The 26,467-nt window shown below is 34.0% G+C and overlaps 1 long non-coding RNA gene across 3 annotated transcripts in view; it reads right to left on the bottom strand.

Moving 5' to 3' along the window:
• LOC145279916 (uncharacterized) overlaps positions 1-26,467 on the bottom strand; it is a 426,821-nt gene that overhangs the window by 298,740 nt on the left and 101,614 nt on the right. For all 3 annotated transcript variants that reach the window (XR_013868486.1, XR_013868485.1, XR_013868487.1), the window contains exon 2: positions 5,153-5,208. This is a non-coding gene — a long non-coding RNA (uncharacterized LOC145279916). The remainder of the gene's footprint in view (positions 1-5,152; positions 5,209-26,467) is intronic.

Below are 26,467 nucleotides of genomic sequence, written 5' to 3'. Positions count from 1 at the left end.
GGAGTTTCAATTTTTGGGTTTTAAAATTTTGACTACTTTTTTTTCCTTGTTCGATAAGGTATATTAATTAGATGAGATAGAAAGAGAGAGAGAGAGAGGAAGAGAGATAGTTGGGAGGAAAGGGAGAGGGGGAAAGTTTTAGTGTAGCTGTCATGTCTGGCAGTTACAATGTTTCATTACAATTTTCGTGGTCGCTGTTAATTTTATAGTGGGCTGTTTTTAAGCAGTTAATAGTTAATACAGACGTTGACGCACGCATAAAAACGCGTAATATATATACATACATATTACATACCAATATGTAGACATACAGGCACACACATATAAAAACAATGCCCATTCAGACGTACATGGATCTACATGCAGACATATACACACATACACGCAACTCTCGTACACATATATATATATATATACTCGCATATATATATATACATATCTATGCACACACACATATATATATATATATACAGATACAAATACATGCTCACACACATAAATATATACATACACACACCCGTCCATATACATATACGTGGATATACAGATCTCCAGTAAGATGCACACATACACAGACATATACATACAAATACATAAACACGCATGAGCTCATGCACACGTATACACAATTACATAAAAATAAATAATTATAAAATATAAATATACATACCTATATAGGCACATATATATGCACATATACACAAATATATACATATCTATACATGCATATATACACATACGCATACCGACATGTATACATCTATACCGATTAAATAAAGTTAGGATAAATAAATAAATAAATAATAATCATAATAATAATAATAATAATAATAATAATAAAAATAAATAAATAAATAAATAAATAAAGAAGTGAGTACATGGCTTAATTTAGTTAAGTTAGTTAATACTGCGGGGGTTATATAATATATACAAGCATATACAATTATACAAGTGTACATATTCATAAAAATATAAACATACATACACATACAGACACATATACATATATACACAGAGATGCGAATATTTATGCTGAGTAAGTAAAGTAAAGACAAATGAATGAATAGATAAAGGATAAATAGGCAAGCGGGTGTAGATAATGCATGTTGAAGTTATGTTCGAAATGCATTTTGTTGATTTAATTTTTAGGGGTATGTATTGATTTGCATTGCTTATTGGATGGGGATTATTTTATAGTTTCTAAGAAAAAGGGGAGGTTAAAGTGGTTATAAAGGTTTAAAAGTTAACTATTAGGTTCATATACATAGAGGTGAGGGCTCCTAACATGTTGCTCAGCGCAGTGGCTATGTTTAACTTTATTTTCAGTGTGAAGTGTATTGTGGATATAGGCATACACATACATACAGACACATATATGCATATAAATCCAGGCATAGCTACATCCGTACATATACGCCCACTCATGAGCATATACATAGATACACATATACATATAGTCACTAGGATAGCAGATGCATGCATATATATAATTATTTTTTTATTATTTGGGAGGGAGGCTACAAACCATTATTATAGCTATGAAAAAGGGAAGACTAATTTATTTTGTATCGATGATTAAAAGAAAGAAAAATATCCCATTGCCTTTTTTTGTTATGGATACAAAAGAACTCAGTCTTTCCTTTTTTATAGCTATAATGTATATATATATATATATTTAAGAAATTTGTTTCTTATCGTTGAGCACTTTCAGTTGAATTAAAAGTCAGTCAATTTAGCTCTTATGCGTAGATCATCGTATAACGATTTGATCACTGTCTGTCTGACGTAATGAACATTTAAATTAAAATGTTTAAAATTCAACGCTATTTCACACGGTTAATGGTAGCCGAATGGATACGGCCTCCGCTAATCGAGCCAGAGATGTCTCGTGTCGCGGGGTTCGAATCGTTCGACTGGTAGTAATCGTGACACCCTGCACTGAAGAATCCCGAAAGGATGAAACACTAGTGTCTGTAGGTATTTAATTATTATAGTAAAAAAATAATTATGACAGCCCCTTTAAGAAATTTGTTTCTTATCGTTGAGCACTTTCAGTTGAATTAAAAGTCAGTCAATTTAGCTCTTATGCGTAGATCATCGTATAACGATTTGATCACTGTCTGTCTGACGTAATGAACATTTAAATTAAAATGTTTAAAATTCAACGCTATTTCACACGGTTAATGGTAGCCGAATGGATAGGCCTCCGCTAATCGAGCCAGAGATGTCTCGTGTCGCGGGGTTCGAATCGTTCGACTGGTAGTAATCGTGACACCCTGCACTGAAGAATCCCGAAAGGATGAAACACTAGTGTCTGTAGGTATTTAATTATTATAGTAAAAAAATAATTATATATATATATATATATATATATGTATGTATATGAACAAATGATTAATAAAACATGTTAAAAGACATCTTGAAAAAGAGTTAAAAACATATTTAATTTTAAAAAAGGAAGCACGAGATAAGTGGATTGTCCTTAATCCGCGGAGTTTCGAAGAAATACTCTCCTTCTCATCAGAGGGCAGGAATTAGCAAAATGCAGGATCGGATTTTGCATATAAAAGTATTTAATGAAACTACAAGTAAGTCAAAGATCTTAATTGGTTATATATATATATATATATGACTAGTTTTTTTTTGAAAAAAGAAATCCAGCAGAGTGCTCAATTAAAAGGAAAATCCGAAAAATAAGAGCGTATAAGAGCGGAGTATTAGCTGAAGAGAGCTTGATATGGATATCTAAAATGGTGCTAATTATCGGGTTTGAAACCGACGGTACCAATGAGTTATTTTATCTAACAACTTTCTGTACACAAAATACAATATATATATATATATATATATATATATATATATATTGGTATCTAAGTATGTATGTATATATGTATGTATGTATAAAGTTGGGTCGTTTATTTTTTATATAGTTAATAGAACTGTAGATTTTTAATATACGTATCATGTCACCGTTATATTCCATCTTTTTTTAAATTTTCTGATAAGTTTTTCTTTATTCTGGCGAGAAGTAGCCGATGAAACTTTTTTTATCTGAGTACTTTCAGATCCGTTCATATCTATCTGCATAATTTACAGAAAACTGTGAAGATATTAAAATTGATAATTATTTTCTTCACAGTAAATTACACGTTGCTAACTATATTAACAGAGTCATGTAGCTTTCAAAGCTATTTAATCATATTATCGTAATTATTGAAATTTATTGGATTAATATTTGTTCTATCGTTGTTTTCATTATTCGAGCTTCTAAAATACCAAGTTCTTGCATGTAAATGGTATGTTCAAGAATGTTTATGCTATCTGCTAAGAGTTTTCGAAATTGCGCCGTGGTATAGGAACGTTAGTTAGTAAGGTGTTTAGCAATGGCGCTGTTGTTTAAAATAAGATAAAGAATAAGCATACTAGAAAAGTTATAGAAGCCAAATATGTCGCCAGTAATTCTCTCTTTTTTCTGTCTTTCTCTCTCACTCTTCCCTCCTCTGTCTCTCTCTCTCTCTCTCTCTCTGTACAAGCACATACATACACACACACACACACACATATATATATACATATATATATATATATATATATATATATACTAGCAAAATACCCGTCGTTGACTGGGTTCAGAAACAGCCTACAGAAAATGGACTCTGATTTATTAAAGTATGATAGTTTATGAAAAGGAAGGATTGTAAAGAGATAGCTTTGAATTTGGGGGTATCAAAATCAAAGCAAAATATTATGAAAGTAAAAATAAAATAGATAAATCCTATAATTTATTATACCATACCTGTTCACACTGAAACACTTATCACAATATTCTGCGGATCTATATTAAAAACACTTGTTAAACTTTGTGATATATTTCCATTCTATGGAGGTCAGGCGCGAACGAACACCCCATAATTTTATTATACTATATTTCTTCAAACTGAAACATAATTATCAATGTATACTTACGAAGATAGATATGAAAAGTCTTTATTAAAGTTTGTGCCTATTTTCATTCTATGGAGGCGAGGCGCACACGCAGACCCCGCAATTTTATTATAACATCCCTATTTAATTTAAAACATCTTATCAAAGTATTCTTATGTAATCTATATCAAAAACACGTGTAAATGTGTTTTTCATTTTAAAATGTTTCCATACTTAGTGGACTAGGCACGAATGCAGACCCTACAATTTTTATTAACCACCGTTCTGCCAGATCAAACATACCCATTCCTGTGTCTCGATACATCTTCTGTCGTTATATGTAATCAGTTTTTTTAAAAATAGTCAACCATATAGGAGCCTATTTGTGACCAGACACACACACATACACAGAGACATTCAGCTTTATATATATATATATATATATATATATATAATTGTTGAGAATAGCGCAAACTACCGCGTATTGATTTTTTTCTATTTTGAATCTCCTACCATGTATGTTTATGACTAATAATAACAAAACAATACTATCGCAACCTTCCACAGATGTTGCACATAATTGCAGGGAAATAATCAGCGATCGTTGCGGGATAGGTTTTATTGCATTACGTTTGTATCCATAACTTTTCATTTCCAACGTCTAAAACGGAGCGACCCACACTGCCCCCATGTGTCATCATCGGGTTGTGTTGACGGTGTTTTTACAGCGGTATCGGTCTGTTTCCAGGAGTGTTTCGGTTCGGATTTATCATAATTTCGGTTTGCTGCATCTATAGGGCGTTGGGAGTCCATTTCACAGTTTTTAACATTTTTCAGGAAAAAAAAATATAATGAAAAATGTCTTTAGGTTATACTCAAATATGAGAGTGCGATAAAAATGAACACAAACATAATTATGAAGTCCGAAGCATACATATACAAAAGCGACGTATACACACATATATACATACATACATTCATATATATATATATATATATATATATATATATATATATATATGAATGTGTGTATGTATATATATACATACATACATACATACATTGTATGTATATATATACATACATACATTCATATATATATATATATATATATATATATATATATATATATATATAGTAAACCTTAAAAAAGCTTTTAGTAACAAAATACATGTAAAAATAAAACAAAAAATTCAGTTTAAATTCCCTGAAAAAACGTAGCACTTACATAAGCTGAGGTCGTGTCAGCTGCCTACCATGTAGCTGTTTCGGAGAACAGGTCAGCTGTAAAATAAATGTGGAAAATATTACTTCTCTATTACAAAATGTAGGTACAATTATTATTTATACTAATATACAAAAAATAAAAAAATATAATATAAAAAGATATTATATAATATATAAAAAATGAAATATTAATAATATATATAAGTAAATTTTATAATAATATATGTATATACATATATATGTGTGTGTGTATGTGTGTGTGTGAAAATTTGCATGGATAGGAAAACATGCAATGTTGGTTTTATGTATATATTATTATATATTTTCAAAGAAAAGTGGTAATCTTAAGAAAGTCTGTGTATAAAATTCATGAACCATTAATCACCCCTAAGTTTGAAAATTTATAGCTAAACCTTATTTGCAATTACAAAAAAATTAGATTGCAATAAAAGTAATTTATAGCAGTTATGATCGTTTGATGTCTATATTGTTCTTTGTATAAATGTTCAGTGATAAGTGTTATAAATGTTATACTGCTTAAATTTGTTAATTTTTATAAGCAGCGTAAATCAGCGGACGACAATTAAGAGATTAAGCTGTGTGTGTGTGTCGCCTTTTGTTAGTATGCATATGTCAGTGTGTGCATGAATGTGTTGAGATTGCACCAAATAAATAGGCGCGAGAACGGAGTGCGTAAAAATATTAGCACTGTCTTTCATTTTATTGTAATAACTGTTTATCACAGGAAAAGATGGCCTTATATAGAATGCAGGCGGATTCAAAAACGTAATTTAGATAAATTTAGAATATCTTTTTATCGGGTAAAATATCGCATTTTATTTAAATAAATGAATGCATGGGCCAGAAACTATTTTAAACATTTTTTTTTGGACACCAAACACTTACAACATGGATATACTAAGCAGTTGTTTTAAAAATATTTTTAATGCTTCGTGTGTTTGTCGATGTTTTTAAACTCAGACTCGAAGATACAATCCTATTGTACCATACATATGTGGTCCAAAACGTTACACATGCTTCTGAAATTTTGTCTATAGAGTATGAGAACTATGACCAGTAAAATATGTTTTGGTTTCTGTAAAATAACGCCAAAAAAAAAAAAAACTAAACATTTTTCTTTCAAAATCATATTAAATTGATGCAAAAATGATGTCGTTTTTTGACATTTAAACAAAAAAAAAACTATAACTTTTTTTTCATAATAAACTTTATTAATCGAAATTAGAACCATTAGAATCGACACATTTTTACCAACGAGAAATAAGTTTATTAATCCCATTAGCATAGACATCCGGAGTTCTATAAGCGAGGAAGTCATTGAATCGGCATCATTCGGGCTTTTGAGGAATTTTTCGCACAGGAAGCTGTCGAGATGCTTAAAAAGTAATAATCGGTGGGCGAGATGTCCGGTGAATATGGCGGATGAGGAAGAGTCTCGTAGCTCAATTCGTTCAGCTTCTGCAGAGTCAGTTGAGCAATATGCGGACGAGCGTTGTCATCAGAGTATAATTGGTCATTTCATATTGACTAATCTCGGGCACATCATTTGGAGCTTCTGATGCATTTCGTCAATTTGTCGGTAGTACTTCGCCGTAATCGTTGCGGCCGGATTCAAGAAGTTGTGATGGATACGCAGACCACACAAACAGTCACCATAACCTTTTTTTTTGGTGCAATTTCGGCTTCGAAAAGAAGTGTGAAGCTTTTCCGGCATCTAATCACTGTTGAGAACGTCGCCGGTTGTCGTAGAAGATCTATTTCTCATCACATGTCACAATCCGCTCGAAAAATAGATCATTTTTGTTGCACAGAAAGAGCGTAGAAGGCACCTGAAAGCAACGATTTCTTTATTATTGTTGTTCAATTCATGCGGCACCCATTTATTCAATTTTTTTACTTCCCTATTTGCTTTAAGTGGCGAAAAACTGTTGAGTGGTCAACTTCGAGTTCAACAGCTACTCGTGCGGTTTTGCGAGGATCGGCTTCAATTAAGGCTTTAAAATGTTAGTTATCAACCGCAATCGGTCGGCTGCGACCGTCTTCATCTTCGAGGCTTTCGACACTATTGCGAAATTTCTCGAACCCCCGTTATACCACAGGTTCGTTAGTGGTTTCTGGTGCAAACGCATCATATATATCACGAGCTGTTTCGGCAGCTTTTCGGCCTTTTTATGAACTGGAAAAAAAATCGTGCGGATTTGAATTTTGTCCATGCTATCGAAAAGTCTCCAAAAATGAATGAATTCTAGAGAACGGTAGCGAATCACACGATTCGATAAGCGAAAAACGCACTTCAAAATAATATATAACGTGACTATATATATCAACGAATTAATTCAGGAATCATATATAAAAATAACATGTGAGAGAACGATATTGTTGTTGCCCCAACCCAATAACATGAACGTTGTCATGAGAAATTAATAATGGGTTAGTCCAAAATATTCAAGGAAAAATTTCTCGGTAAACCACATTGTGGTGGACGTCCGATGTTCTTCGAATGAACAGGTCTTCAGTAATGTAAAATTCCTTTTGCTAGCTATGTAAATTTTAGCACAACAGCGAAGATTATGGATGATAAAGTTTGCAAATATCATGTAATGATTTTTACACTATAATCTCAAGTAAAATAAGCCTTCGCACGCGCCATTTGGTTTATACAAGACTTTCATAGTTTCTCCTAACGTTAACCACACAAGGCTATGCATTTAGATACGGTTTTCAACGAGCAGAAATCGTATAGATATGCTTGATATGTTCAGCTATCATAGTCCACACATGGTCAATGCACGAGAGTAGATCATTAGTTGCAATTTACTGTTCTAGCTCTAGTAATTAATTGTCGAAAAAAAAACGAATTTCTCTGGAATCCGAGTGACAGAATATCACAAGATTGGCGACCCACTTCGCTTATTACTATAACCGTTGTAACACACTTGGAAATCGCACTCAGTTAATTCTCGCTGATAATATTTTGGAGAATTTGGCCAACAATTATTTTTATTATTTTTTAAAAACTATATGATTTTTCACGGATATATTATCAATGATTGCTCACTGGCAATAGAAATGGTGTATATTCTAAATGACAAAATGTCCCCCGAAAATTTCCAGCACTCTTCATAACTGTTTCCAACACAGTTGCTTTATTGCCACGGCCGTCTATATTCTCATTAATAGCGAACGTTGTCTTTCTTCTCCGGGCTTTATATTCTCTTTCTTTACCCATCGCTATTATTTTCAAGAAGTAAGAGACGACACTGCTGGTAATAAATGTATGTTTTTGGGAGTGGCAGTTTATGGGATTTCTGATCGGGTTTTATTTCCCCTGTGATCGTATAATATTCTATCTTTTTTATTTCCAATTTTCTGTTTTCTTAAGCGTACGTTTCTTATGTGTATTAGTTTCCATATAAAAAAAATGTCCATACAATAATGTTTGAATGTTCGTTTTTATATATTTATCGTACAACCTATGTTTTTCTTCCAGATTTTTGGAGAGTGTTTCAAGTGTTTCTATAATTACCGATATTTTTTATATTCCATATTCCTTTAAGTTCCCTGGCAAATTCTCAATATTTGCGTAGTTTTTCTGTCTCCTCGATTTTCACCCGACGAACGGCTGGGCCAACGAAATCTAGGATTTGGTTGTTTTTTTTTTTCTTTTTGTTGATAATTATCATAGTAAGTCTCCTTGCCCAAATGAATTTGTCTGTTTGTACCTTCATGTACAGAAAATCTTATGCCTTTTATTGTTTCTTATCTGTGTTTGTATAATTTTTCTGTGTCACCTGAGTGCAAATAATTTGATTGTCTCAAGAAGACTGTTTTTCCCACGCAGTCGTCTATTTTCTTTTTGTATTTTTTGCGACAAGTTTGATGCATTTACTCATTTTCCATCTATTTGTCCATATATCAACTGTTTGCTTAGTATTTGAATATCATAGTTATGATATAGTTCGTTCAGATTCCGTTGTTATGTTCGGTTGTCAATAGCAGACTCATTTCTTTGTTCTTTACAGTACACAGCTGTTTTGTATGCCTCTTTATTAGTTACTTTATAAATCCTCAATGTAATCGCTATATATTTCTTTTTTTCTTTTTTGTCTTTTTGTTTTCAGTTTCGCTGCTCCCTGTATCACTATTTTGAGTAATCACCCTTTCTGCGTCCTGTTATATGTCTTTTCCCAGTTTGTCTTTTGCTATCAATACATATTTTTCAGCCCGCTACCCCTTTTCGAGTTTTTACGTAGAGTCGGTCAATATTTATGTATAGTGAATGGTGCGTGGCATTTAGCGTTTTTTTTTTCTTGACCTGGTTCATTTTATTGTCCAGCTTATTGAATGTATAATCTTGCAAAAATTATGAGTTAATTAATTCCCTAATAAAGTATAATTATTTGGCGAGTGCGGGATTTTTCTCTCAGTTTTGCCTTGTTATTTTTTAAACCAGATATTTATAGAAGTTACCATGAAACAGGTTCTAAGTATCAATACTGAAAATTGTTCTATAAATGCGTCTGAACGCAAACGCTATACGCTAATCCGCTATCACCCAATGGAACGCATTTAAGCTATTAAAAGTATTGATATAAACAATAGCACTACTTCTACAAACACTAATAAAATCAACACCAGCATTTCTATAATCAATACCATTACTATCAATACAATCACAGTACAATCACAAACAAACACCTGTTTAAACCAAACCCTCCCTTACAATAATAGGGGTGTAGACAACGTCATAGAATACAACGTACCCTGGCGAATTCATCTATGGTGAACATCCAGGTTGAGTCGACATCAGAATCCGTCGTGCTATCGTCTCAGTTACTGCATGTGGTAAGCCAAGACGTGTCATGCGCAGAACCGGAAATCAATAAAAGTGACAGCATTTTTTTTCTGCACTATTCCTTTGATGTCGATTTTTTTCTAATTTCGAATGTAATCGGTGAACCCTAATATTCAATGTATCGATACTTTAAACCTGCAAACTTGTAGATTAACAAACAAATAAGAGAAGGATGATTTACGCAGACTAGAAAATCATGGGGCATGATTCTCATGATTTCTATGCAAAACAGCAGCAGACTAGACAAACATATTCAACAACATCAACACCATCATCAACAATATTAACACGACTATTGTAGCCATTACTATAATTACCAACATCACCATCGCCATAATTAAAGCCGATTAAAATCAACTACCCAGACTAGGTCTATCACGATCTCCATTAAAAGCACTGTCACTACCAACACCACTAATAAATCACACCACCAGAACCACCACGACTTCCATCACTACAACAATCAAGAGATACCATCATCACTACGTAAACTACCACTATCACAATAACCACCACAATATACCACTGCCATCATAATCAGCAAAATCGCCACAACAACGAAATGTTCTTTGGCTAATACACTTCGCACGTCAAAAATTGAAAAAAATATATCACTAACAGTTTCTGTTCCTTATTTACCTACCAATGTAAACCATTGCGATATTTTACACCGTGGAATTTCCAAAATCCATATAAGTAAATAAAAGCAAAATGTGTCATTTGTTTCCTAGCCTCTACTTTGATCCAACTTTGATAATTCCTCATTAATCTACCGTGCGAGGACTGGATGCCGTGAGGGTTTAGAACCTTTTGACATTAGAGAGTGAGAGAAAGAGTAGGGAAAAGATGGTTATGATGATGTAGAAGTTGTGGCAACGCATTTTATAATAGGTTTAATGACGTTTACGAAGGATACATTTACGAAACTGTGGCAATCTTATTGATTCCATTGGTACGATCTTGTTGAACCTTCGCTGTTCGGTGCCATTTAGCGCTTATCCTCAGGCTTGAGAGCGAAAAGAGACAATTTCGTATTTCCGATGTCACATATTTGAAAAGGTGGATATGAAAAGTTGGATTACTGGTGATGGTAAGATAAACGTAGACGTATGAAAGAATGAAATCAAATTCATGAAAGATGTATAATCTTTTGACAAGGTTGATATTAGAAGTAACAGAAAAGTGATTTTGCGTAGGTAAAATATCAAGATAAGATGACAAAATGTCTACTTCGATTTTTGTTATTCTGGCGTGTTAAGTAATTGTTTATTTCAAGATATTTGGCCTATAAATGTACATGTGTTGTGTATCTCAGTGTGTGTGTATTGCAAAGTGTTTATACTAATGTTGTCAGGAGGAGCAGATAACGAGAATTCATTTTAACAAAGGGGAAGATGAGGCATTTATATACATGGTACATACGGCAGCCTTATGATAATTCTTTTATCATATTATAATACGGGCTGGAGGATATGATGCAACAGTTTTTGTAAACACATATAGAGGGGAGAGTTATTATTACTGATGGTGCAGACGCATAATACTTGAGGGGAGTTTGTTAAACCGGCTTACCGTGGACAGAGGAATTTACACTGATTAGCACTATAAATAGCGCTAGTAATTCCAACACTGGTGAGAGAGATGCGACTGCACTTCAACTGCTAGCCGAGTGCTCAGCAGATATACACGCTTTCCTATCTTTGTGCATTATTGTTAATACGTTAATACACTTGTTCCTTAACCGAACCCCGACTTGATTGTTCTTATTTTCACTGTTGTTCCACGACACAACAGATTGGCGACAAGGAATCGAAACGACAGTCAGTGCAGAGACTCATCAAAAGTGATTGGAATAAAGATTCGTAAAATATTTACGGCAGAACACCTTCGTAATTTCAACAGATATTCGGATACGCAAGGATTAACAGCGGATTAATTACTACAATAGTAATTTGGCGACGGGAAAAAAACTTGCTTCCAAAATCTACAGCGAAACACGCGAATGTTGTCAATTATTTAATAATTGAACACACTTACCAAGTGTTTTAGAAAGGGAAAGAGGTTTCATTTTTTTCTTCACCAGAAGCCATTTTTTCCTACGGTAAGAATTTTCTTCTGCAAAGTTAAATGTCCCAAACCAACTAGCAAATACCGTGTAAGCTTATCGTTATTTCGATAACATCTGGGATTTGAAAAAAACACGCTTGACTTTGTCAAGAGAAAAAGAGACATACCATAAAAAATAATTGTTCGTGTACGTCATTTGTGCTTAGCAAACACGTAAAGAATCATTTTTATTTTTTGCAAAAGGCAAGGAGGGTAAAAAAAACAACCCAAAACTAAAAGTTTCCCATACGAATTCGTCAGATATTTAAAGTGACGGATTTTATTTTTGCTACGTAAAAACGCGTGCAAATAAAAAGAAATGTTAGACAAATGTTATTTCGCTGGATTGTTTCTAGTAAAACTAGAAACATAGCGTTCAACAAATTAAGTTACAAAAGGACTGCTAAACTGTTGTTCTTCAACCAAAAGAATTGGGAAAGAAAACTTGGTTGATTTTTTTTTTTTTGCTAAGGAATATTTCTTTTATACAAGCGTAAATTGTAAACTGAATTCATATGATGGATGCGAAAAGATTTACTGTTGGGATTGTTCCAATTCATGGCAGAGCAAAATCTCGCGTAATAAAAGCAGCAAATTCAACAACAAGTGGAAAGAGAAGAGAGATATAAACAAACATTTGAAGACAGAACAACAGAAAAGGAAATATTGATGAAAACACTAGAGGAACAAAGAAAAATTCTGGAGTCGACACAGTTAACTAAAGCGAACGATAATCATAACGCATTTTCTCAAACAGCTGTGTGGGCCGCTATTGAAAATGTCAATTATAATCCAGAAGACGATGTCACTTTCGTCCAGTACTATAGACGATATGATTGTGGTACCTGGTCAGACGCAAAAAGAGTTAGGCTTTTGCTAAAAAAAAAAATTAGAACAGCCGAGCATACAAAGTTCGTGCACTTTATTCTCACAAAGATGACCAGTGAGTTGAGCTTCCAAAAAACAGTTACGCTACTTACACAACTGTTTTCTACAAAAAGGTCTCTTTTCCATAGGCGATACAAATGTATGAATGTTACTAGAAGAGAGGAAAACGACTACGCTACTTACGCAAGTATAGTGAATAAGCATTGCGACGATTTTAAACTGGAGGAATTATCAGCAGATAATTTTAAATGTTTAACATTTTTGCAAGGGCTGGTCTTAAATAAAGACGCTGAAATCAGGCGTCGTGTTTTAATTAAACTCGAAAACAAACTGAATTTAAAACTACAAAACTTAGTGGAAGACTGTGAACGGCTCATTGCGCTGAAACAAGACAGTTGTGACATAGAAGAAAGCGGAGTGTCGCATATAAAAAAGATCCACCCAAAGAAAATTCGACTTCAAAAAATAACCAGAGAAAGAAACAGGGAAAAGATCCATCTGAACCATTTTGGATGTGTGGAAATAAACATCGGTACAATGAGGGTCCCTCCAAATTCAAGCAATGTGACAACTGTCACCAGAAAGGGCATAAAACATCGCATTGTAGAAAAAATCTGGTAGAAAGACATCCATTAAACTTACGATAATTGAACCTGAGGAGCAAAATATGCAGAAATATGTACAGGTAAAAATGTTTAAAAAGAAAGTAAGGCAACAGCTTAATAGTGTGTCTGACATTTCCATTATTAATGTACAGACATGGAAGAGGCTTGCGAGATCCACTATGATTAAATCACATAAAACGGCGAAAGGCGTCAGTGGCGAAAAATTACCTTCGGAAGAGAATTATTAACGAATATTTTTTCCAGAACAGAGCGGAAAAGCAAGAATTTTTGTAATGCGAAAATCAAACAACCTCTTTGGAACTGATCTGTTCGAAAAGTTTAGACTATGGGATCTGCCTTTAAGCTCATTTTGCCAAAAGGTTGAGGATTTGAATGTGGAGGCAGAAAAACTTAAGAGGGAGTTAAAAGAGAATTTCCCAGACATATTTTCAGGCGGTTTGGGAAGGTGTACAAAAGCGGTAACAAAATTTGACGTAAAAGTAAAGGAATAGCCAGTGTTCAGACAGAAAAAACAAGTTCCATACGCTGTTCTATAACAGATAGACGGTGAATTAGGAAGACTCGAAAATATGATTGTCATCGGAAAAATTGATCACAGTGAGTGGGTTGCACCAAATGTTTACATAAAAAAGAAGAGTAAGGAGATTCGGGTTTGCGCCGACTTCGCGACAGGCTCAAACAGGGCATTACAAGATCACCATTATCCTATTTCGAGCCCTGAAGAGATATTTGCGAAACTGAGTGGAGGGAAATATTTTTTAAATCAACCTAAGTGGCGCGTACTTACAGGTTCCAATCGATGAGGAGTGTTCAAAACTGCTATGTATTAATACCCATGAGGGACTGTACAAGTTTAACAGACTTCCTTTTGGGGTCTAAGTCGCCCCTGCAACATTTTAGCAAATTATGGACATTATGTTAAATGAGTTGGATTTCGCAGTAGGGTACCTGGACTATGTGTTAATGAAAAGCACTTGCAAAGAACAATACAAAACTCATGTAAACCAAGTATTCAAAAGGATGCAGGATTATGGATTTAAAGTAAAACAGAAAACATGTACATTTTTCATGGAGAAAATAAAATTCTTTGGGCAAATCATCGATAAACATGGAAGAAGGCCGGATCCAGATAGGTCGAGTGCAATAAAGAATATGCCTGCTCCAGAAAATATTGCGTCTTTACAAAGTTTCTTAGGTTTGGCAAATTACTACAATGTATTTGTGCCAAATATGCACAAACTAAGGTCGCCTTCAAATGAACTGTTAAGGAAAGACCAAAAATGGGCCTGGACGCAAGAGTGCGAAGAAGCGTTTGGATAATTAAAGAGACTTTAACGTCTGACTTGTTTCCGCTGGCATATTATAAGCCCAAGCGTGAAATTATAGTTGCAAGCGATGTCAGCTCCTATATCATAGGAGCATGCACTTTACACAAAATGAATGATGGAAAAGTGAAACCCATAACACATTCATCTCGATCACTTTTGCCAGCCGAAAAAAAAATACTCACAAATTGAAAAAAGGCGTTCAGCATTATATTCGCGGTAAAGAAATTTCATCGTTTCCTGTACGGTAGGCAATTTCTGTTAAAGACAGACCACAAACCATTATTAACGATTTTTGGATCGAAAAATGGACTACCACAACATACAGCGAATAGACTCCAAAGATAGGGTACCATACTCCTGAATTTAAATTTTCAAATGGAGTATGTACCATTTAAAAAATGGGTCATGCAGACGGGTTATCGAGGTTAATACCTAAGCAAACAGAACCATTGGAGGATATGGTAAGTTGAAGTAGAAAAATACGTTATGTTACACAATAAGAGAACTTCCAGTAACGCTTGATGAGATTAAGAGTAAGACAGAGGTGACGAATTTATTATACGCCCGAAAGAAAGGATCAACAATAACGAGCTGGGTGAAGGAATTTATTCAATTTGCGATAACGTCCCGTTATATAGCGACAGGGTCTTAATTCCTGCGACATTACAGAAAAGAATGCTCAAGGAATTCCATGTAGGACATCCAGGTATATCAAGAATGAAAAGTCTTATGCGTTCTTCCGTTCATTGGCCAAACATGGATAAAGATATAGAAGGAAAAATCAGGGAGTGTAGAAGATGCGCATTAGCTATGAAAGCTCCTCTGACTCAATTCGGATCATGGGCAAAACCGGGCCGACCTTGGTCTAGGATTCATTTAGATTTTGCAGGACCGCTAGATGGGTTCTACTATCTCATTGTTGTAGACAGCCTATCTAAATGTCCGAAAGTATTAAAATGTAAGAATCCCACATCCGAGGTAACTATCAACTCCCTGTATGAACTATTCGCTAGGTTTGGAGTAGTAGACTTTATTATTACAGACAATGGAACGCAATTTACGTCTACCGAATTTAAACATTTTTGCGAGGATCATCTAATCGAGCATATAACCATTCCGCCATATCACCCAAGAAGTAATAAACAAGCAGAGAAATTCAAGGGAGCTCTGAAAAAAACTAGTGGGTCACCGACAGATAAGTCAATCAAACAGTTTTTACAAGTCTACAGAGTCATTTCGAATGAAAACATCGAAATGTCGAAGACATCTGCTGAGGTTATGTTCGGACGCAAGGTTATATCGATTTTTCACAAGTTGTTACCAAACCAGGTTAGGTCAAACCTAAAAAAAAAACGATAACAAAAAACAAAAAAAGAACGGTATAAAAAGTTGGCGAAAAAGTCTTCTACAAGATTAACAAATATAATAAGACTTTCTGGAAGTCCGGCATTGTTGAGAAACAAATATGCAACATGGTCTATGTGATTTCTTTTTTACAAAGTGATCACCACTTATCAAGGCCCGGAAGCCACTCAGGGATAAGGGTTATTGCAAGTACATTACGTTAGTGTGGAGATTTGATGAAGTGTTTACTTAAGGGGGCGGTTCATTAGGAATTTGTTAACACTGGACTTGAAGACATCCAAGTTGTAGTCCGATGGGAAGCAAGGCAGACGGAACAGAGTTCCACAGGCGTGCAGTTCTAAGAAAGAAACATTGTTCATGGAATCCGCGCTTTGATTCAGGCACAGATATAGAGTGGGAGAAAAGTTTCACAGTGGATTCAGCTAGACGGGTGTTTTTCGAGAAAAATTGGCGAGGGGGGACCAGAGAATGGAGTACAGACGAGCACCTGCCATGGAAATAACGATAAAACAAGGATAGGCTCGCAACGTCTCTTCTGTGGGAGAGAGGTTGCAGCGTAGAGAAAACGGCATCCCCCACTAAGCCACGAAGCCTATTTTGTACTCTGTCAAGGCAGGATAGGCTGTTTTTAGCAGCTCCTGCCAAGATATGGCAGCAGTATTCAATCCTTAGACGTACTTGGCTTTTATATAGATAGAGAATTGCATCAGTAGTGAGATATCTTCTGGAGCGGTAGAAGGATCCCACCATCTTTCCAGCGACCTTGGCAACAGACTTGATGTACGTGTTCCATTTCAGATCAGGAGTAAAGGTCAAACCCAGAAGCTTGTCAAAACACGGGGCCTCACCCAGACGAGAGCCATCCATCACAATTGATGCCAGCTGGGGATCAGAGCGTGGATGATGTAAGGATAGGAGTTTGGTTTTGGGTGCATTAAAGGTAACCAGCCATGTCTTCCCCCACTGAACCACGCGCTCGAGATCAGAGGGGAGAGAATCAGAGAGAACTTTGTCATTTACAGCCTTTGATGTGTTCCCTAAGATGGTCGTGTCATCAGCATAGATGTCAACGAATGATTTAAGTATGTGTTTAGGGAGGTCATTGATGTAGATCAGGAAAAGAGTTGAGCCTAGGATTGACCCCTGAGGGACTCCAGCATTTATACTGCAGGCCTCCGATTTTTGTCCATCTTCCACTACTCTTATGAGCCTATCGGAGAGAAATTATTTAATGATTGAGAAAACATTTCCAGTTATACCGTAGCTGGAAATCTTATGAAGTAGACCCTTATGCAATACCTTGTCGAAGGCCTTTGATATGTCAAGAGCAATTGCCTTAGAAAGGAAGCCTTTGTCAAGAGATTCACTAATCCTGTGGGATATAACCGTCAGCACATCTGCGGTAGATCTTGCAGAGCGGAAACCATATCGTGTGTCACTAAGAAGGTTATTCCTGCTGAGGTGGTTGACTACCAGACCTCCTGCACGAACGTCACACTAACCAAATTCGGAAAAGATACTCAAATCGTGAGGTGACCAGATCGCCCGAGGAGGACATCATGGGCACAGTGATAATTTTCAGGTTCCCATACCAGAGACAGCTGATTTCCGTTTTCTGTTTGATCTACTGTTAATCAAACAGAAAATGGAAATCAACAGAATTGATTAGGATGAACCCAAAACAGAAACGGTATTAATCTCAGACGTGACATTTTCAAAGGGGGGGTGTTATACCGGCCTTCCTTAAACAGAGGAATTTACACCGATTAGCACTATAAATAGCGCTAGTTATTTCAACACCGGTGAGAGAGATGCGACTGCACTTCAACTGCTAGCCAGTGCCCAGCAGATATACACGCTTTCTTATCTTTGTACATTATTGTTAATACACTTGTTCCTTAACCGAACCTCGACTTGATTGTTCTTATTTTCACTGTTGTTCCACGGCACAACAGAGTAATACAATGTTCATTTACAGATAATAGGTAAAACACATTTACGAAGACAAGTTTACAGGTGTATGATGGGTCTTTATTCTTCCAGTTGGTTGATTGATGAATCAGGAATTCAAGCTTTTTACATCGTTATATCTTCTCCTCTTCGCTTCAAGAGAGTTTCAGCTAACTCGACTGGACTCTCGTCGACTCTGCCTTGACTCTTTCACAAAGTCGCTCTCCGACTCAATATATTGGGGATTCCTTTTCTTTATGACATCACAAGCGTGCTTCGACACGTGAAATTCATTCACGTGGATTTCACCTATATATGTCCAAACACGCTCTAGGCCAACAAAAAATTCCCAAATTGAATTGTTCATTTATAACCTATTTATTTCATCATTATTTCTAAACTGCATTGTTCATATCTAACTTTGACATAAATAATATTTAGTAATTTCCAAGAACAATGACAATCGGTCAACAGTCCCAGGATTTTAATATGTATTCTTTTTTAACTTTTGTTACTAAGTTCGATTTTAAACTTTTCCAAATATCATTTTTCACTTATCTTTCTCTCTCTCTCTCTCTCTCTCTCTCTCTCTCTCTCTATATATATATATATATATATATATATATATATATATAAAGATAGATAGATAGCATGTGTACATATGTATGCATGTATATAATTATATATAATTATATATAGCATATACATATATATATATATATATAATTAAATCACATTAAAGAAATGCTTTCGTTATATTAATAAAATGGTTAACGATTTTTCTCATATTACCTTCACCATTATGGGAAAGTAAAAAAAAATACTTACTATGCACAGCGTCTACGCATTTAATATTTACTATCAAAACGTGTTTCTAGTCGACAATAAATACTTTTTTTCTCACGTTATTTTTATCCTAGTGGACATACTCTCTCAAATACTTTAATCCACTGAGAAAGTTGCAAAGACGTTCACGCTGATGAAATTCACTCCTTCTACTTTCACACAAATAACCGTTTAATTTTATTCATAGTTTAACTTCTTCGCATCTAGCTAATTTATGATTTTACTTTTTTCATATTGATATTTACTACATATTGCATGACACTTACATCTCGGTTACCAAACGCTCCTCTATTTATAATGGTTTAATAAAATGACTGAATAGAACGAAATTATCAGCCACAATATTTACACATATCTACATATCTACATAGTAGGAGAACATGAAAACGAACAACTCCATTTTACCTTATATGGACGGCTGCGGTTATCAATAACAGAACCACAATATACGTTAATTATACAAAACGTGATATTTACTTAATTTTCCCATAAAAATAAACAAAGAACACATAATTTCTTTACTCCGTTTCTCGTCTACGTTATTACATTAAATTATAGACCATTGACATTTCAATTTGAGTTTATTTGTATTCTTCTTATTTTTAAACGATGCTCAGCAGAATACAAACAGTACTAATATTTTACATAGGACTTTCAATTTTCATTTAATGTGTACGATTACATTTGTTTATTGATTTGTCAGCTGAAAGTACAGAATAGTTACAAAACGCCCACCATACGCATGTTCACATCGATTAAAAAAAAAATAATGTTCTTATCTCAGCACGCCCCATGTTCAGCTCAATAATCTATTTTGTCCAATAAAAATCTATAGATACAATCTTCATGCATTAAACAACACTAAACAATTGAAGTTAAAATAGTTTTCTGAATAACATATTTTGCAATCCTTCAAAATTTAAACATTATTTATATTTACATTACATTTCTTTTTCATGTTTACGATGAATTTCTTTATAAAATAGACATATAAATTCAATAGCATCATGTTTTGAAACTAAAAAGATCTCATTAATATACACGATATTCTGTTGAATTACAATGAAGAAAAACTTGGCAAAAAATGAAAGGTAACATGATTTTAATTTAATTTTTCCGAGATGTTCACTTTAAACCATAAAATTTAGACTAAATTCTTCCTATTTTTTAATCATTAGAACCTTACTTCTATTATTCATAGTATACGCCTTTGATCGAAGCGTAAAAAATAATGCTAATAAACACTTTCGTAAAGGGCACACATAATTATGTCATCATCGATTTTATGGTTAGCAATGGAGATCGCTACCGTTCATTTAATAAAATATAAACTAGATACATTCATTCAAAATGAATACTTAATAATATATTTTAGTAAACATTCTTCTATATTTTTCCGGGCAAGAGCAAGAAACTGGTCCTGCTAGTAAAATAATATTTAATTACTAATATATGTACGTGTTTATGAGTTCGGAGGGAAAAATTTTAAAGGAGATGCTAGGGCTAGGTATTTGTAAGATAAGTTGAAATATAGGAACGTATTTCAGAAGTAGTTTTATAGAATATAAATGTAAAACTATTTCGCATAACGTAAACGTGTGTAGAGCTATATACGGTGCGTGTTAAAGATTCTTGTTCCCAAAAAACGACAGCCAAGTGTTACGAAAACCAGAATATCGTCTTATTAACGAATGTACGCATCATTCCTGCTTTTAAGACGTTTGGCGTTGACATTTCTGTATTGCGCAAAGGTGTCGGTAATTTGACAATACGCATGAAACAAATCAACACCATTAGCATTTTCCTTTGGCAGCTTCCTTCTATATGAAACCCTTGAGATCTCATAGCAATTTAAGCACAAGTTTTGGAGAAGCCGTAACGAGCAAATATAATGGATTTTCAAGACGAGTTGAAGGGTCTGCATAAGTATCGACACAAGGAAATGGAGATTTGGTCTGGAACAAGTCACTGTCGAAGTTACTGTCACTTAAAAATGCAGACTAGGAACTTTACAATGATTAGCTGCGGTGGTTTAGTAATTCGCTACGTGGATCGCGTTCGAAATCGATCTGGGCTACAGCATCATTTTTATGATTACCTTTGGAACAGCCATGTGTCTATTTTACACAAGTTCAAATTTTCTGTTAAATAGGAGAATAGACTAGACTCTCAAATGTTGGTTTCTTAATATTAATTTATTTGTCAGGCCTCTGGTGTCACAAAAACAAAAACATCATCGAAAATATTAATGAGAATCAAAATATCTCCGTGCTATTTATCAATTTAAAATATTTATAACTATTTCCTCTCAAGAATTTTTCAAAAAAAAAGAAAATAAAGTAAGACGTGGATGTGTGTTTAACGGTTTCAAATTTGCTATTTTATATCATAATATAAAACATCAGGTGTTTTTTTATTATAGATTCTTTATAAAATTCAGGACAATATGTGCAAGTGAATTGACATCTGTCTATTTATAATTTATCGCAAAAATATTCAGATAAACAAAACAAAAGTAGGTGTTTTGTGTTGATTTTTATTGAAAAATAATATTTTTAAATCAATTCTTTTTTGCTTTAAAACTTTAAAAATAATTTGCTAAAAATTGTTTTGAGTTTATCATTATTTATTTTATTTTAATTCAATTAATTTTATTTATTTAATTTATTAATTTTATTTATAATGTGGCTTAAAATTAGAATCCCGTGGTATTTCCACTGGTTATGCTAGTTAGTATTATTCTGCACTAAAATTAGCAATACAAAATAACATCGACCATTCCCATCCTGGCTGGTTTCTAGTTTTCTGGATTTTTTTGGTTGTTACACTGAATTTAAGTAATTTAGATTCAGGGGAAAGGGCGATGGATGAATCAGTCGGCGATCCATTCGGAGGCTACGCTTGTCTCTACTGAGAAACTAATCGCTTCTTATATACTTTCCTTTACAATCTTCGAAAACAGTCAAATGATGACATTGCGAGATCTTTCCGTTGAAAAGAACTCCTCCTTTAAATATGTGTTCTCATATTATTTAGTTTCCATCCTCCTCATCTTAAGCAACCTTGTTTTATAATCTAGGCTCTCTTTGGAGATTTTTAATGATAGTTGGTTGTCTTTATCACAAGATACACACATATATATGTATGTGTACACAGTAGACTATATTGTCTACCAAGTCAACGAAACACGTATAAGACAATAATGGAAAACTAGGCATTCGATATATTATAAATAAAACAGTTAAAAATAAAGAAATAAACAAAAATAAAACATATGATTGTGTGCACATTATGTTGTTTGATTATTGGAATGTAACTTACCAGTATATATTTCTGATAGCATAAATATATATATATATATATATATATATATATATATATATATATATATATATATATATATATAATTTACTTTACTTTACTTTAATTTACTTGATCTTATCATTGATAATAGTTTGGACTACATTACAAGAATAATTTTTACTTAAAAAATCCCGAAGAATTCAGTTCAAATAGAATTCTCTTTGAACTGCATTTTCGTTTTGTTTTCATTTCGTTTGTTTATTTGAATATAATTTTAAGTGCTCTTGCCAAATGTTTGGCCAAACAAACTTAATGAAACAATAGAACGTCTATAAAATGTGTAAAATAGTTTTAAAATGAATATATATATATATATATATATATAATATTCATTTAAAAACTGATACGAAGAATAGCAAGAATAACATTCTTTGAAACTACGGAATAAGAAATGTGTAAATCTTTTTTAGAGTAATCAGTCGAACAAATTTTGTTTATTACATTTTATGTGTGTATGTAATAAAACATTTTTTATAATAATGCTACCGTTTTAAATCTGGACAGTTTATATATATATATATATATACATATATATATATATGTATGTATATATATGTGTGTGTGTGTATATATATATATATATATATATATGCATATTAAATTATAGTGATTCAATCAATTTAAAACAAAACTTTTTTGAAGTGAAATGTTTGCGTTTCATATCAAAGATTTTTATTATTCTAAGAAAGACAAAAGATACTTTAGGAATTTTTATCTTCTTAACCTACAGTGTTTCGATGTTTACCATCTCATCAGAGGAGAAAATATTAGCCAATATTCATAAAGGTATGTACCCTATTTGCTAAAGTCAGTGAGACATGGAAATCAAAGTAAAAAATAATTGATTAATCAGAAGTCATATATATATATATATATATATATATATGTATATATATATATATATATATATATATATATATATATAGTAATTTATAAAATATATATGGCGATTAATTACTAATTACTAACTAGCTCTACCTACGTATTGAGCACTTTTGAAGTAAATACTTAAAGTTCACGCATAAATCTATACTTTCATATATTAATTTATGTGAGTAAATGAAGTAGTTATATATATATATATATATATATATATATATATATATATATATATATATATAGTCAGGTCATACCATATGTTACTGGTTCCATGAAACCCAGTACTACTGCCCTCATGCTTGAGTCATTTGCGACTAAACTGGTTCCCTCACCAGACATGTTTTGTGAGGACGGTTGCTAGTCTCCATGGAGGATAAAACAGACTTTACAAAGTGCGAACAAACCCCTTTCCGGGGTCAACGGCCAACTAGTACTCTCTCTATTACTCTCTCTCTCTCCATATATATATATATATATATATATATATATATATATATATATATATATATATAGCCATCTAGTAGAAGGGACCTCTAAATGCAAACCTAAGGTCTGTTGTCTGCCTGTTTTGAAACAATTAATGGCACCGAATAAGTTAATTAATTGTTCCAAAAAGTGTGGATGGTCCTACGCCCACTACTCTAATCAAATCATTTCTCTGGGTTTCGGAAACTTATAACACTTTTCATGCGAGAACTCCACTGTCGATGGAGTGAAGGCGACTATAACACTTAAAAGATATTACAGGAAGTTCTTAACCGAATCTCTACACATAGTCGACTGAGTATAGATTGCCGTTCAAGCACAAACATGTGAGCAATTGTGCTGTCCGTGGTTTCATCAGTGACAAATCAACCCTATTTACAGCACTGCTTTCTCTCATGCTACCGAGGGGGTGATAAAAGTAGCTCTAAACATTGCTTGCTCTCTAAAAAACTTGGCAGCTGTCTGATTATCCAATTATGAAGTCACAACAATTGAACACAACGAAACGATCTAAAAAGAGAGCCGGAATATCCGTACCCTCCAAGGCAAGGATTCTATGCCGGAACATAAGAGAGCTCTTGTTTCGTTTGAGTTGCAGAAGTTGGACATTGACATTCCTATTCTACCTGAAACTCGCGTTGTCGGAAATTCTCAACTTCGAGAAAGCAAAGGGCAGGTATGACTTGTTTTGGTCGGGAAAGAGTTAAAATGAACCCCGTTAATCTGGCGTTGGTTTTGCCATCAAGTCTAGCCGTGCAGATTCATCATCGTCTTTACCGTGTGACGAAATAGAGAGAAACACCAATGTGACATTATTTAACTGTTATAACACTGGATAGTTCAGTTCAAGAGAAGGACGACTTTTATGATCTCCTTCGTGATGTCATCACAAAAGTTCGCGATCAGGATAAGCTCATTGTTGCTGCTGACTTCAATGCTTGTGTTGGTAATAATCATCTCTTTTGGACAGGGGTTCTTAGTATGCATGGTGTAGGCAAGATAAATGCAAATGGTTTATAACTTTTTTACAATTTGTAGAGAGTTTGACCTCTGAATTACCAATACCCTGTTCCAACAATCTGATCACCGTAAACCACATGGATGCATCCTTGTTCGAAGGACTGACATCTTATTCATTTTGTTATAACAAAACGGAATGAAATTAAGGATAGTAATATGACACGTTCCTTCCACACTTCTTGCTATCTTTCGGACCATGCCCTCCTTAGAAGTAAGCTTTCATTGCGTGCATAAAGTCGCGGAGTTACAAGATCGACGGTTCGAAAACCGCATCAATGTGATTCCTCTGAAAGTCCACGGTAATGAAAAGTGAACTTACCAGTAAATTTGAGGCCCTTGAATCTGTTAAAGACATCGATGATATTGAGACTTTTTGTAAGAGATTGCGAGATATAACCCACGCTGCAGCAGTGGAAGTCTTTGGGATACCACGAAGAAAGCATCAGGACTAGTTTGACGAGGGCAATGCTGAATTAAAAACTCTTACCTACAAAATGCACTTTGCACACAAATTTTGGATAGACGACAAAATCTCAACAATAAAGCACACTGCTTATGAAAGTGTGAAGGTAAGGTTCAACGAGGCCTCCGAGCCATGAAAGAACACTTGTGGTACACTAAAGCTATTGAGCTCTAAAAAGCCACGACACCAAAATTTTAAATGTTTTCTACGATAGTTTGAAGAAAGTATTAGGCCCTCAGAAGAAAGCTGTGTCATCTTAAGCACTGCTAACGGAGAAGCACTTCTCATTGAGAAAAGATATATTCTCAATCGTTGGAAGGAGCATTTTGAAAATGTCTTAAACACGTCTTCTGTCATTGACAATGCTGTCATATCCTCTATCCCACAGAGTGCAGAAATATCGGAATTGTCATTTAAACATATTATGAAGACATATACGTATCCACCAAGCAAATCGCAACTAGTCCATCAACAAATAATCCTATTCCTTCGGAGGTCTATAAATATAGTGGAAATACGTTCGTGAAAAAAGCTTTATACTCTTTTTGTGGAGATATTAAAGGCAGGTCAGGTTACACAGGACTACAAAGATGTCTGCATCAAACATCTCTACAAAAACAAGGAATTCAAGTATGTTTGTGACAACCATCGTGAGATATCTCTGCTTTCGATTACTAGAAAGATTTTGGCTGGACTCCTTCTAAACAGAACCATCTCGTCGATGAGGTATATCCTGTCCCGTTGCGGTTTTTAGTCGGGTCGTGGCACTATTACCATGATATTTTCACTCTGTCAAGTGGCAGAAAATGTCTGGGAGAGAAATTAATGATTGTATATGGTGTTTGATGACCTGACGAAAATCTTTGATATTGTGAATCGTCGCGCTCTTTGGCAGGTCTTGAGAAAGCTTGGTATCCCCGAGAGCAGGCTAAACGTGATTATTTCTTCTCATGAGGGGATTAAGACTAATTTTGTCTCTGATAACATCATGTTCGAAACCTTCAGTGTTACAAATAGGACCAAGTGGGAGTGTTTAATGGGATCAGTTCTCTTTGCGCTTATTTTTCTCACTTATGCTGAAACATGTATTTAGTGGCATTTACACTGGTGTCACGTTTCA

This window comes from Euprymna scolopes, chromosome 7, assembly GCF_053919585.1.
Source record: "Euprymna scolopes isolate OS-2025 chromosome 7, ASM5391958v1, whole genome shotgun sequence".
NCBI lineage: Eukaryota > Metazoa > Mollusca > Cephalopoda > Sepiida > Sepiolidae > Euprymna > Euprymna scolopes.
The sequence above is the reverse complement of the archived record's forward strand: the minus strand, read 5'-3'. Positions and strand labels throughout refer to the sequence as shown.